Genomic DNA, 13,098 nt, shown 5'->3' with positions numbered 1-13,098 from the left:
AGACCCAATTGCTATACCACATTTCTACTTAGAGATCTCGTACTATCTTAAAATAAACAAATTTAAAAACTGAACACTTAGTTTTACTTTTGCAATTTTTTTTCTCAGTTCTTTCCTATCTTAATAAATAACACTTCTACCCATCCAATGATTCTCTAGGAATGTGGGGGTCATCCTTGATTCCCCATTCCTCGTTATCACCAGACTTACTGATTTTTAAAAAATCAAAAAACACAGCTGCAGGCCCTTGCAAGGAGAAATAAAAAATGTCAAGACAGTGGAAGTGTGAAAAAAAGAGGAAGTGAGTCTCAAGAGTTGAAAGCTGTAAGGAGTTTAGGGGCTTAGAGACTTAAAAGATGATAATTAAGAACCAGTGGCTCACTCCTGTAATCCCAGCACTTTGGAAGGCCAAGGCGGGTGGATTGCTTGAGCCCAGGAGTTTGAGGCCAGCCTGGGCAACATGGCAAAACCCCGTCTCTACAAAAAATATAAAAATTAGCCAGGTGTGGTGGTGCATGCCTGTAGTCCCAGTTACCTGGGAGACCGAGGTGGGAGGATCGGTTGACCCTTGGAGGTCAAGGCTGCAGGGAGCACAGATTGGGCCACAGAACTCCAGCCTGGGTGACAGAGGGAGACCCTTGCCTAAAAAAAAAAAAAAAAAAAAAAAAAAAAAAAAAAAAAAGCAACATTGGAAGTTATGAGGAAGGATGTCAAACTTAGTATTGCTGTGAATTTTTACCAGTATTTTAAAGTGAAAAATTTAAACTTGAATGTTTGGGAATTTAGGGTATAGTAGGAAATATCAGCAATGCTAATAGGATTTTATGCATGAAGAAGGTATAGAAAATTTATACATTATCTTATTTTATTCACATAGCAGTCTGATCACACATGGTCTAAGGACACTCAAATAAGAAATCGAACATAAGCAGATGTTAAAGGCTGATTTTCAAACATTATAGCCAATAACACCTTGCTCACCTGTGATCTCACTGATATAAAACCATGTCCACACCTCAGTGGCCTGCAAAACATTCAGCACAGCTTTTTAAACTATAAGCTATTTAAAGCACTATTGATTATCTTATCCAGGCTCTAAGTATCTGCAGTGATCTCAGCAGGGGTTGGAGGATCCAACCGATCCTGACATAGTGTCAAAGTGTGGCCAAAGGAGGTTTCCAATAAGTGTGAACTAAATTATGAGAACTCATGGACACAAAGAGGGGAACAACAGACACTGGGGGCCTGTTGGAGGGTGGAGGATGGGGGGAGGGAGAGGAGCAGAAAAATTAACTATTGAGTTACTAGGCTTAGTACCTGGGTCATGAAATAATCTGTACATCAAACCCTCGTGACAGGAGTTTGCCTGTATAACAAGCCTGCACAGGTACTCCTGAGCCTGAAATAAAAGTTAAAAAAAAAAAGTAGGTTTCAGGAAACTCACAGCAGTGTTTTTCAGAACACCAGAGCCTTCTCAGTGACGTGACAGGCAAATTGGACTGTGGTTCTAGGATGGAAAGTTCATTACCCCAATGGCTGGCTGAATTGGACATAGATATAAGACTGATAATAAGAAAGGATTCCAGGAAGTAGAGGTGTGGAAAGAGATTAGTGCTTTAGCCATGAATTTGAATTGGCAGTGACAAATGAGAAATCCGGGGTGAGGGAGGAGAGGGAAGTCAATAATCATTTGGGTGAGGGATCACTCAGAGAAGCCTTGAGAAGTCATCGGAATGAAGATTTGAGATGAGTCGTGGAAGAGTCACTTAGTTGTACTGTTCTTTCCTTTTCTCAGTTTTCTTAGCTGGACTTCCTTTTTTTTTTCTTTCTGGTGTCATTTTCTCAATTCCCTATAATAAAATCTTCAGAATATATGAAATTGTGTGTGTATGTACGTTTGCCTATACCTTTTTGCAAAGTAATGATGCAATTTAATTTCTGAAGCTATCTAGAAATGTAAGAGATATCAATTGGCATATAAAAGACCACCTCAGAATGATGACTTCATTATTTTGCATTACATAAAACCTGGAGGTCTTTGGTTAGAGGGTTTGTTCACTGGTTCAGTCATACCACCAAGGCTCAGGTTCTTTCTCTCTCTCCATCCTGCCATTCTCAGCATGTGACTCTTCATTATTTGGTATGCCACCTCATGGTCACCAAGTGGCTGCTGCATCTCTTGATATCACATTCTCACACATGAGTGTTGAAAACAGAAAAAAAAAAATCTAAGGGCAAAATAACTTCTCTTGTTAAAACTCCATCTTTTCATCAGAAAAAAAAATTTCCCAGAAGGATCTCCACAGATTTTCTTCTTATATTTCACTGAACAGAACTGGGTCACATGTCTTAACTCCATTCTATCAAAAGGAGTAGGGGAATGGACTGACCATGACTGATTTAGACTTTGGAGCTGGGGTAGGCCTGGAGCCCACCTTCCCTGAATGTGTTTCTTTCCAAACTTAGGGTTTTGTTAGTAAGAAAGTACTAACATCAAATAGTGACTGCCAGACAAGATAGAATAAGGCAGTTGGCAAAGGTCTTTAAGGAGCAACTTGGCTTTGTGGAGGGGGTATATGTTTGGAGCCCTGTGGACTTGGGCTTAAATCTTACTTATCTCATGTGCATCTTTGGACAAGCAAATTATTTAACCTCTGAATCTCAGTTTTCTCATTAACTAGAGAGATGAGTTATTATCTTGAAGAGAATAAATAAGTTACTATGTATAAAGCACTAACCTAGAGCCATTTTGTCCTACCTCAGTTTGAGGTTTGGTGCCTAAGCTCAGGGTCCCTGTAGTTAACTGCTCTTAATCATTTTTTTTATTGTGACCCCCAAATGTATGCCTAGACAAGTGTCAGTGAGAAGCAATGAATTAGTGACCCAGGTCTAAATAGCTCATGGCTTCAGATAAAATTCCTTGAGATCTGACTTGAAGGGAACTCCTAGAACTTAGAATATGATACATTGTGAGTTTTGCTTCTTCTTGACATATCTATCTATACCTATACCTATAATCCACACACATTCTACTATGAGGTATACTAAAAATAAAGACATATACAACACTCAAGAGAAAAAAAATCTAGTGACTGCACATGTTCTTAAGTAACATGCGGGGTGCTGAAATGAATTCCTGAGAATGCAGGCAACCTCCCTTCCATACCCAATAAAGAGTCCTGAGAAGACATAGCAAATTAGCTACCATGGAGTGGGCTGTGGTCTAAAGGTAAGGATGCCTGGCTGCATCCTGGGAGAGAGAAGTGTGGACTGTGACACAGGGTCTGCTGAAACCCCTGGGCTGAATTGGGAGAGGGTCCCTAGTGTTACGGCAACCTCCTCAACCTTTCCAGCAGAGTTAGATGCAGGTTGGACTTGGATGCAAGTCCTTCATTTTGTCCTACTTCAGTTTGAGGTTTGGTGCCCAAGCTCAGGGTTCCTGTAGTTAACTGCTCTTAATCATTGTTTTTTAAAATTGTGACCCCACAAATGTGTGCCTAGTCAGTGAGAAGCAATGAATTAGTGACCCAGGTCTAGAGAGCTTATGGCTTCAGAGCAACATTTCACAACCTAAGTTTCCTGGAGTTGTAAGGAGTCACCCAGGGTTAGTAAGGGTGGAACTGGAAAGTTCTGAACAGCCATATGAAACATAACAGTAAAAATAATATGTCTGCCTTCCTTTTTTCCCCTTCAAAGATAAAAATATTAGTTTAACAACATTTATAACAACATCTACTTAGATTGAAAAGCTCATATAGAGAACTGAATCTTGATTTCATGAGACAACTAGATTGCTGTCCAAAGATGTGTTGACTAATTTGGTAAAACTAGTTTCTTATTACCTAAGCATGTTGCATTGAGTATGAATTGCCTTGCTTTAAGCTAAGGAGTAGTAGGCACCACCCACAGCTTATTTATAACCACTTGGCATAGATCACTGTGACCTATGCTTGACTATTAACAAGCACCCACTTCTTATCACCTCCTCTTCCACCTCAACAAAGGAATAGTTTCCAAGACTGAGACATGACTTTAAGAAGGGAGGTGTCCTGGGTAAAGTCAAGACATGGAAACCCAATCTACCCGAACCCCCAGGCAGACTTGCCCCTTGCCAGTGATAAATTCTACAGTTCAAATGAGTATTCAACACTGCAGGCACAATTACTTATAATTGACTTTTGTTCTGTAGCAGAATTCTCTCTGATTCCTCTTTTTTATTTATTTCACCTATTTCTTTTCATCTGGCAATTGCAAATGTACCCTTATAATTTTTATGACTTTATGCACAATAATGAGCCTTCAGGGAAAGACAAGAACTACCACACTCAAAAATATCAGAAAAGATTTGCTTATGAATGAAGTCCATATTTTTGTGCTGGTTTTCCTCATTAGAGGGAGAAACAAGAATATAAATTCTAACCAAGTACTGAGTGCTGTGGAGATCAATGTATTTCATTTAGATAATTGTAAATGACAACTTGCTAGGATTGTGATTAGTCTTATTTGGTATTATTAATTCTACAGAGGGAGCAAAAAACATCTAATAATACATTGGACTTACTCAACTCACTATTTCTTACTTTTGTCCTTAAGATCATCTTAAAGGAATGGTTTGAAGACCATAATGAAGTGTTGTATGTGCCCACTATTTTACTCTAAATGGCCTACAAGTAAGGCCTGAAGGAATTCCAGGAGCCCCACCCAGGCATGATGTGGAGGTGGAGCAAACTAGGCACTGAGCCAAAGGGGATCAGTGATAGCCAGCTTTTGGGAGAGCCAGATGAGGCAGAGAGCTGGGATAGGGTGGATCTACCTCCAGGTTCAGGACATTCAGGACACACCACTGAGCAGGAGTGTCAGGTACCATGACACGGGGCTGGTCTGTGTTAGGATAAACCAAGTTCTTAATGGGCTTTGAATCCACAGAAACTTTGCTTGTGATGTCCAGATGAGGGCCCCATCCCTTCTGCAGAAGTCAGAGTTTTCCCAGAAAAAAAGCAATGACTAAACTACAGCTAATATTTGGAGAACACCCACATAGCTATACTCTCTCTCTATGTATTTTTAAAAATCATTAATAAAATTTTATTATCCATTATTATTGACATTTCCTTTGTTATATTCATTATTATTTTCATTTAATAACTTATATGTTTAAAAAATAGTTTACCCTTATTGTATATAATTTAGAAGATGCAGAAATGCATGAGGAAGAAAATGAAAACCACCCTCGTTCACATTTGCATAACCTACAGATAATCACTTTTATATTGTACTTCTTCCAGTCTTTTCTACATGTCTACATGACAAAATTAGGAATATACTAATTTTGGTAGGTAAAAAAAAATACACAATTCATTTAAATGGCTACTTGGGGGAGGAGCCCCAGGATAAAAGAAAGTGGAAGAGGAAAAACGCATGGGTTATTGGTTCACAGTGTTACCCTGCTACACTTACATAGATTCATCCCTGCACAACCATGGACTAAATCTTTTTTTTTTTTTTTTTTTTTTTTTTTTTTTTGGATATCATTGACTTATTGGGATAGGCTTCTACTTAAGGACTATTGATGCCTTATCCTGCATCATGGGGACTCGACCATAAAGAATGAGATTGAGAAAGTTTATTTTACAAATCTTAAACATGTTTCTATTTTCAGGGCAGATCCAGCCAGACTCATGACTGTGGGATGTGATTAAGGAGGGCCTAATCAGTGGCTTGGGGGATGTTAGGTCTGGGATGCACATCCACGTGCCATTCAGATAGACCGAAATCTCAGACTCAAAACTAAAATGTTCTAATCTTACAGCATAATCCCTGGAAGTCAGATCAACCAGTCGGTGGCACTCATGCTGGAGGAGAACCTGCATTGCCTCCACTTCTAAAACACTTTCCCAGCAGCAGCATACTTGCCCAGAATCTATGGCACAGGGAAGTTCAGGCAGGCCTCATCACCCTGTGCAGGTGGTATTCTCACTCCCATTTTACAGATGAAGAAACTGAGGCTAATGGAGATTAAGTAACTTGTCCAAAGTTAGATAGCTAGTAAGTGAACACAAATCTTTGTGATTTCAAAGACCATCTCTTGAGATTGGTTAACTTTTAACTAAACCTCCCAGACACACAGCCTGACCTTATCTTCCAGTCTTTCCTGTAGTTAGGTGTGGCTATGTGGCACAGTCCTCTCCAGTGGAATCTGAGTAGAAGTAACGGATGCCACTTCCAGAATTGGCCTATAGGAACTGTCCATACAAAATGCTCCATATTTTCTCTTCCCTGTGTGATGGATAGATGTCCATGTCCAAGGAGACCTTAAAAGCCACATGTTGAGGATGGTAGAGCTTCTGTCAGCCTGGGTCTCTGAATGACTGCATGGAGCAGAGCACCTTTGCCCAACACCAATTTCCCCTTATTCAAGGCCTACTGGACTTCACATGAGGGGAAATAATTAGCAAGTATCACTACCTTAACCAAATCACCCAACAAGTAAGTGGCAAAACCAGGATCTAAAGCCAGTTCTTTGTGACTTCACAAGCCTGTGCTCTTTTCATTATACCACTCTGCCTCCCTCTGCAGTCAACTAAACTACAGAAATTGTGTCCTTCCACATAGCTTGCTTTAAAAATACATAAGCTACCTAAGAAAGCTCTAATTTAGACATTTTTCTCTCTGCTAGTCACTATGCCACAAAAAAACATAGCCAATTATATTGTGTTAACTGACTCATGCTGGCTTTACACAATTTATATTGATTTTCAGGGTGGTAATAACCAGCTTCTGTGATTGGTGTGCATGTGCAAGACTTCCTGCCTAACCCATCCTTCTTGTGGCTCAGCTTTGTAAACACCGGCCCTGGGTGGCCGTGAACAGAAGTTCTTACCTTAGACTGCATGCAACTCATCCTGCTGGCACTGAAAGCCCTTCTTTGTCTTTCTTCACCTACTTAAGCAAATTTACAAGCCACTGTTTGCCTCTTCTCTCAGCAGCCATCATGGTCCTTTCAATGTTGCCTGTGTGCGCTCATGCTGTATTTATGACCTGGTCCCTCTCATACTTTGAGATATAACTCAAGTCCTTCCTTCTTTGAGAATCCATACTGATGGATCACTTTTTAAATACTTAAGGTCTGCATCAAACATTATAACATTTGCTGTTGTTCTTTTTTATTCTTACTTGGTTTATCTACTAAGCTTTATTATCCTTTTAAGGTTTAAACTTTCTCAAGGACACTAACTGTAATGTGTACAACTAGGTAGCCAGCGTAACATTTGACATAGTGTCTTGTAAAAAGAAGATACTCAGTCATTAGTTTTTGAATGATTCAAGGAGTAAAGTAATGGCAACTTCTTCTATCTCTTCCATAGTGCAGTCTTCAATATTTTTTTAACAACTATTGGCTGAATTCTACCATTGTGGTTTAGAGCGTTCTCTGAGACATTTTTGCTATGGTTTTGAAATAGGTTCCAAATTGGTCCACAGTGACCTCCAAGGCTCTACAGGAGTGGTTCTCAAGATTCAGCTCATTGGGCCCCACTCCCAGAGTTTCTGATTCAGTAGGTCTCAGGAAAGGACCAAGAACATACATTCCTACTGGGTAATGAGGAGGCTGCTGCTGGTCCAGCAGTCACACTTTCAGAACCACTGCCCTGTGAGCTCGTGGCACTCCTTGATTCCCGCCACACTGACATAATCCCCAGCTGACTTCAGTCTTGCTTACTCCACTCCAGGTTCAGCTTCCTTACATACACCAGGCAAGCTCCTGCCCAGAGCTTTGCCCATGTGGTTTCCCCAGATACCCATGTACTTGTTCCTTTACCTCCTTCAGGTCATTCCTCATATGTCACCATCTCAGTGGGCCCTTCCATAACACCCAGTTAAAAATGGCAACATCCTTCTCCCCTCACATGCTAACTGACATACACACATACACACACACGCTCTCTCTCTCACACAACATACATACACACACTCCCTATCATATCCCTTTCCTGCAATGCTTTTCTCCATACCATTTACACCATCTGATGTATTGTATGTGTTACTTCTTTGTCTCCTCTCTATCCTGCCCCCTCCCCGCCCCCAGAATGTAAGATTCCTGAGGCAGGGATTCTCATCTGTCTTATTCATTCCTGAATCCCAGAACTGAGAGCAGTGTTTGGCACATAAACATTCAAAAAGAGCTGGTATTTTAATTGTGTGACCGTAGGGACCACAACCCTACCTATTTTCAGACCGTGAACCATAAAGAAGACAAGCCTATAGCTGAAGTGAATTAAGCATGATCAACTCAGTACTCACACTGCCCAGATGTGTCTAGGGGCCAGCATGAGGGCGCGGAGAAAGACATCCTAAACTCTCCAGGGCCCTGGACAGATGGCCACTCTGTCTTCACTTTTCTCATCTATAAGATGAGGTTGTTGGATGATATATCAATATCTACAATGTTGTTTCTAGCTCTAAAACTCTATGCTTTTATCTTCCCTTGGATCTTCATGCCACCAGAAGGAAAGTCATAGGACCCTTGGACCTGTGAGCAGATCAGCTGTAGTCCTGAGTTGACAAATTTCTCTTGTTGGCATTTTTACCCTTTGACTGTTGTCAATAACTTCAGCACAGCAAAGGTAGCAAAATTATATTGGGAATCTTTTCCCAATCAAAGCTACAGCCCCATAGCTGTGTTGCCTTTTTGGTTTTGTGTGAAGCAAAATTTTTTTTCTGGGTCCTAATTGGTGCCCAATCCAATATTACTACATTTGTGTCAACTCAGAAGTCAACCCATCCAGTTTGCGTAGAGGAAACATCTAGAAATCTTTCTTTTCTTTGCTGACCTTGATATATTGAGATTTGAACATATAATAACATATAAAATTATATGTCATAATTTTGGGTTGTATGGGCTAAGTCATAAACCATCTTATACATAAATTCCAATAGAGAAAAAATGGTGGATGCTGAATTTCAGTGAAAAATTTATGACAGAGAAACCTAAAATTGAGAAAATTTGATCTTACAGTTTAATTTCTGCAAATTGAGAAGCACTGGCCCATCAATTGCATTTCAGAGCACAGAGTGGAAGAAGGTTAGCACAGACTGGCGTGTGGCTTCACATCTACTAGTTGTACACCTTGGGTGGATTATTTAACCTCTCTGTGCTTCAGTTTCCCCGACTATAAAATAGAAATGATGTGATAGCACCCAAATCCTGGGGCTGTTGAGAGGCCCAAATGAGGTGATACAAATAACATTTTTGAAGTGGGTCAGGCACCCAACCAAGTCTTGACTAATGTTGCCTATTATTATTCATTGCTGAAGGCTGGAGTGAAATGCATTTAGGGAAAAGTAAGCTCAGGCAAAGGAGAAAAAATAAGAACATTGTAGGAAAAATGGAAAGATTCACAAGAAGGGAGAGGAAGAGGCAGTACAAATATATTGGAGGAGCTCCACATGCTTATTTGACTTGAGACTCTGTTCATTTGAACCTTTAAAAAATCGTTCGTCTTTGCTTATACAGAGCTTCATCTGGTGTGCCAAGCCTGAGGTTAATGACTGTCCATGCAAGGGTGCAAGAGTTGTCTGTGCACTCAGACTTTTGAGCAAGGCTGTTTCAAATGTTCTTTTAGGGTATTTGTCTCCACAAAACTCTATGGCTGGGCCAGGAGCATCTGGAGTCTGCAACCAGGGATTTTCCAAGAGCAATCTTTTATACTGAGGGGGAAAGTTTAAAGGTATTTTTTTTTTGTCTTGTTATGTTTTTAAGTAACTTTTCAAAACTACAGGCCTGTAGAAAATAAGGGTTGGGATAGCCTGAATTCTAGGGCTCTTGCTGGGCCCACTCTGCTCAATTTGCCTCTCCTTCCAAGGTGAATCAGCAATTTCCAAGGCCTGTTGACACCCTCAGAGTGTTTCCCAAGCACACTCTGTGTTTGGGGTTATTGCTCTGAGTATGTTTCTCATATGTCACTGAACTGTGCTTGGGCTGCCCTTAGGGACATTGACCCTTAGGCAAATAGATAATGTTCTTGAAAAAGTTTGAATTCTGTTCAGTGCTTTAGAATGATGAAAACTGAGGTTGGAAAAGGTTGTGAAACCTTTTAACTCTCCACAGTGGAGTCCATTATTTCCTCTGGCTTCCTCAAATTCATATTCACAGGTAAGTAACTTATACTTGTCTCTGCAAATTCATTCCCTCTTCCCTTTAACTCTTACTTTGTGGAGTGTAGTGTTTCTGGTTTAGTAAAGATTGGTCTCTTGTCCAGTGTAAACAACGCTACAATACTTGGATAGAAACTTGCAGGATGCATTAATGATTTCATAACATTCTATACAATACAGATGACTCTTGGTTGCTGTCTTCTTTATAGCAATGCTATTTCATGTATCAATCTCTTAGAGAGAGAGAGAGAGAGAGAGGGAGAGAGGGTGGTGTACGTGGGTGTGTGGTACAAATGGCCGAATAGATTGAATAATCTGCTCAAAGTAAAAATACCAGTGGGCTTCTTTTTTAACTTGGCTTTGTGAAAGCACAATTCTGTTTGCTCTGATAATCACAGATTCAATGATCACAAATTCTACCGTTGAAAGTTGGTTTAATACAGAACTACACCGACTTTATCTTTTCTCCAACACCGTACTCATTTCTTCGTTGTCCCGGTTTTCAAAAATATAGATACTAAAAAAAATTAGCTGTGGATGCATGTTTAGAGGGGAGAAAGTTTGTTTCTAGGATCTAATTTCAGTTTTTAGGTTACCCAAGCCAGTGGGAGTCACATATTGCTAATGGCTTGAGCACAGAGATCAAATATTATTCACACTTCAGACTGGGAATAAAAGACAGTATTTGTCAACATTTTCAGGGGGAATAGCTTTTTAGAGATGTTAAAGACAAATTATAGTGGTTATACCTAAAACTTTTTAATATTAGAATTTAGTAGTGGTTTTTATTAAACATTTGAAGTGATAACTTATTTATGAGCTGTTGTTTAATAGAAGTTCTTTCCTGTGGGCAACCTCGTCCCCTCACTGCTCACCCCCCAACCTTGGTTCCCCCTGCTGTGCTCTGTAACGCTGTGATTGTCTGTGGTTGAAGCCTCCATTTCCCTGTCTAGGAGCTTCTGTTTACACTCCTCCCCACTCTAGATTGCAAGCCCCTTGAATAATTTTTGTTTCCTAGTACCAAGAATAATGGTGACAAATATTAGTGGATGACTCCTAAAAATGGATTAAGAAGCTATTTAGGGGGAAAAATGCCCATTTTGTGGTTTTAAAAGGTGCTACAATTGCCATAAAATGCCCAAGTTTCATTGCAGAAATCAAATACTGGAGTTATGTTTTGCTTGGTCAAGAGGAAAGAACTGTACATTTAGAGACAAAGTATCGCTGTGGCAGTTAACTTTGGTGTTACATTCTATTTTCTTTCTAAGCAATTCTTTAGTTCTCTACCTCAATGGTGCCTTTGAAGAAAGGACTTATGTGGCCAATGGGATCATCGTGTATTTCTTTCCCTTCCCTATCAGCCATAGCCCTCAGGGCTGGAAGGGCCTCATTTTAATCTATTCCCAGACAGGGTCACCCACAGGGTTGACACACAGCATCAACCGACAGTGAACTTATCTGGAAAACAATGCTTTTCTATTTTCTTCATTTCTTAGCATACATTAAATGTTTCTTTCCTTCTCTAATGATCTTTTAGATAAAGAAATCGTTTGCTGAGCTGATAATAACAAAGGTATCCTACCTACATTTTTAAATGTCAGCAGTGAAAGATGTTTTAAGGGCTTAAAAAAAAAAAAAGAAAAGAAAACTGTAGTTTAGAAAGGACATCCAAATTGAAGAGGAGCAGGGGCAGTTCTGTTCTCTCTGAGCAGCTCTGTGAAGGGGGAGTTTGTGGGGCTGGGGTCTTGAAAGTCTTTACAGAGGGCAAGACTTCACAAGAGAAAAGCCATGGAGGGACCCTCACATGATCAGAATATTCACAGTGTGATGTGGGGCATGGTGGGAGCAGGTGCTCTCCACTCCCGGGCCTGGCTTGGTTCCCCTCACTGTCCACAGCTCCTCAATGGCTTTGAGGGCATTTAGATTCTTCTTACCATCTTGGCCTGAATGTGGAAAAAACTCTTTTTCCTTAATTAAGTCTAGAAAAGGTCAACATGTTTCAAAAAATAGCATTTGGGTGAAAAGTAAATGGAAAGTGGAACAAATCTCTGCAGAGAAAATGCAAAACCCTAGAACACAGACAGAGCCATCTCTGCCTCTTGGTCTGGTGGGATCTCTATTCTTCTCAAACCCATTTCCTAACCTCTGTGGGTGTGCGCTCCAAGTCCCAAGCCTTATTAGGGTAACTTTTTTTAAGTATAAATTTGATCGTATCCTTTCTTGCCTAAAATACTTCATTAGCTTCCCATGGCCCTTAGGATAAGGTCCCAAGTTCTCAGTGGTAAGGATCATGAGGCCCCGAAGGATCAACCAGCCACATCCTCCCGAGTTGCTCATCCGCCTCCCTGAGATTCACTGGGCTCCTTCAGCCTTGGACCCGGCTGCCCTGTCTCTTGCATCTGGGCCTTTGCATGTGTCCTTCCCTGCCTGGACTGCTCTTCCATCTCCTCTTCCCATGGAAAACTTGCTCTCATCTTCAACGTCTCATGCTAAGCACTTGCTCCAGAGCCTTCTCCAGCTCTCTAGACAAGGCAGCTCCTCTGCACGAGGGCCCAGGAGATGCCTATATTTCCCCTTTCCTCACTGCCATCCTGCTTGATGCCCAATTTCCCAGATATTGTCTGCCTTCCCTGCCACATTCTAAGTTCCATGAGGGTAGGGCTGGCTGGAGGGCTGGTGCTCCACACAATTTTTAGGGTAGGTAAATCAGGTCCTCAGAGATTTCTTCCTGGGCCTCAGGCTGCCCTGAACTGATCTCACAGTACAGGGGTTGACATTTTCTGCAAAGAGTTGTATAGTGAATATTTTAGGTATGGGAGAGAGAAAGGGCTATACAGTCTGTCATTGTAGCACAGAAGCAACCAAAGATAATAGAAAATGAACAGGTGTGACTGTGTTCCCATAAAACTGTATTTACAAAATAGGATGGTAATGGTATCTTTCAGC

General features: G+C 40.7%; 1 protein-coding gene across 1 annotated transcript in view; it reads left to right on the top strand.

Annotated features, from left to right (window-relative positions):
* Positions 1 to 13,098, top strand: part of ABCB11 (ATP binding cassette subfamily B member 11) — a 183,684-nt gene that overhangs the window by 64,554 nt on the left and 106,032 nt on the right. The gene's annotated exons all lie outside the window — the stretch shown is intronic.

This window comes from Pongo abelii, chromosome 11 (assembly GCF_028885655.2).
Source record: "Pongo abelii isolate AG06213 chromosome 11, NHGRI_mPonAbe1-v2.0_pri, whole genome shotgun sequence".
Taxonomy (NCBI): domain Eukaryota; kingdom Metazoa; phylum Chordata; class Mammalia; order Primates; family Hominidae; genus Pongo; species Pongo abelii.
Note: the sequence above shows the minus strand (reverse complement) of the source record. Positions and strands in the feature narration are given on the sequence as shown.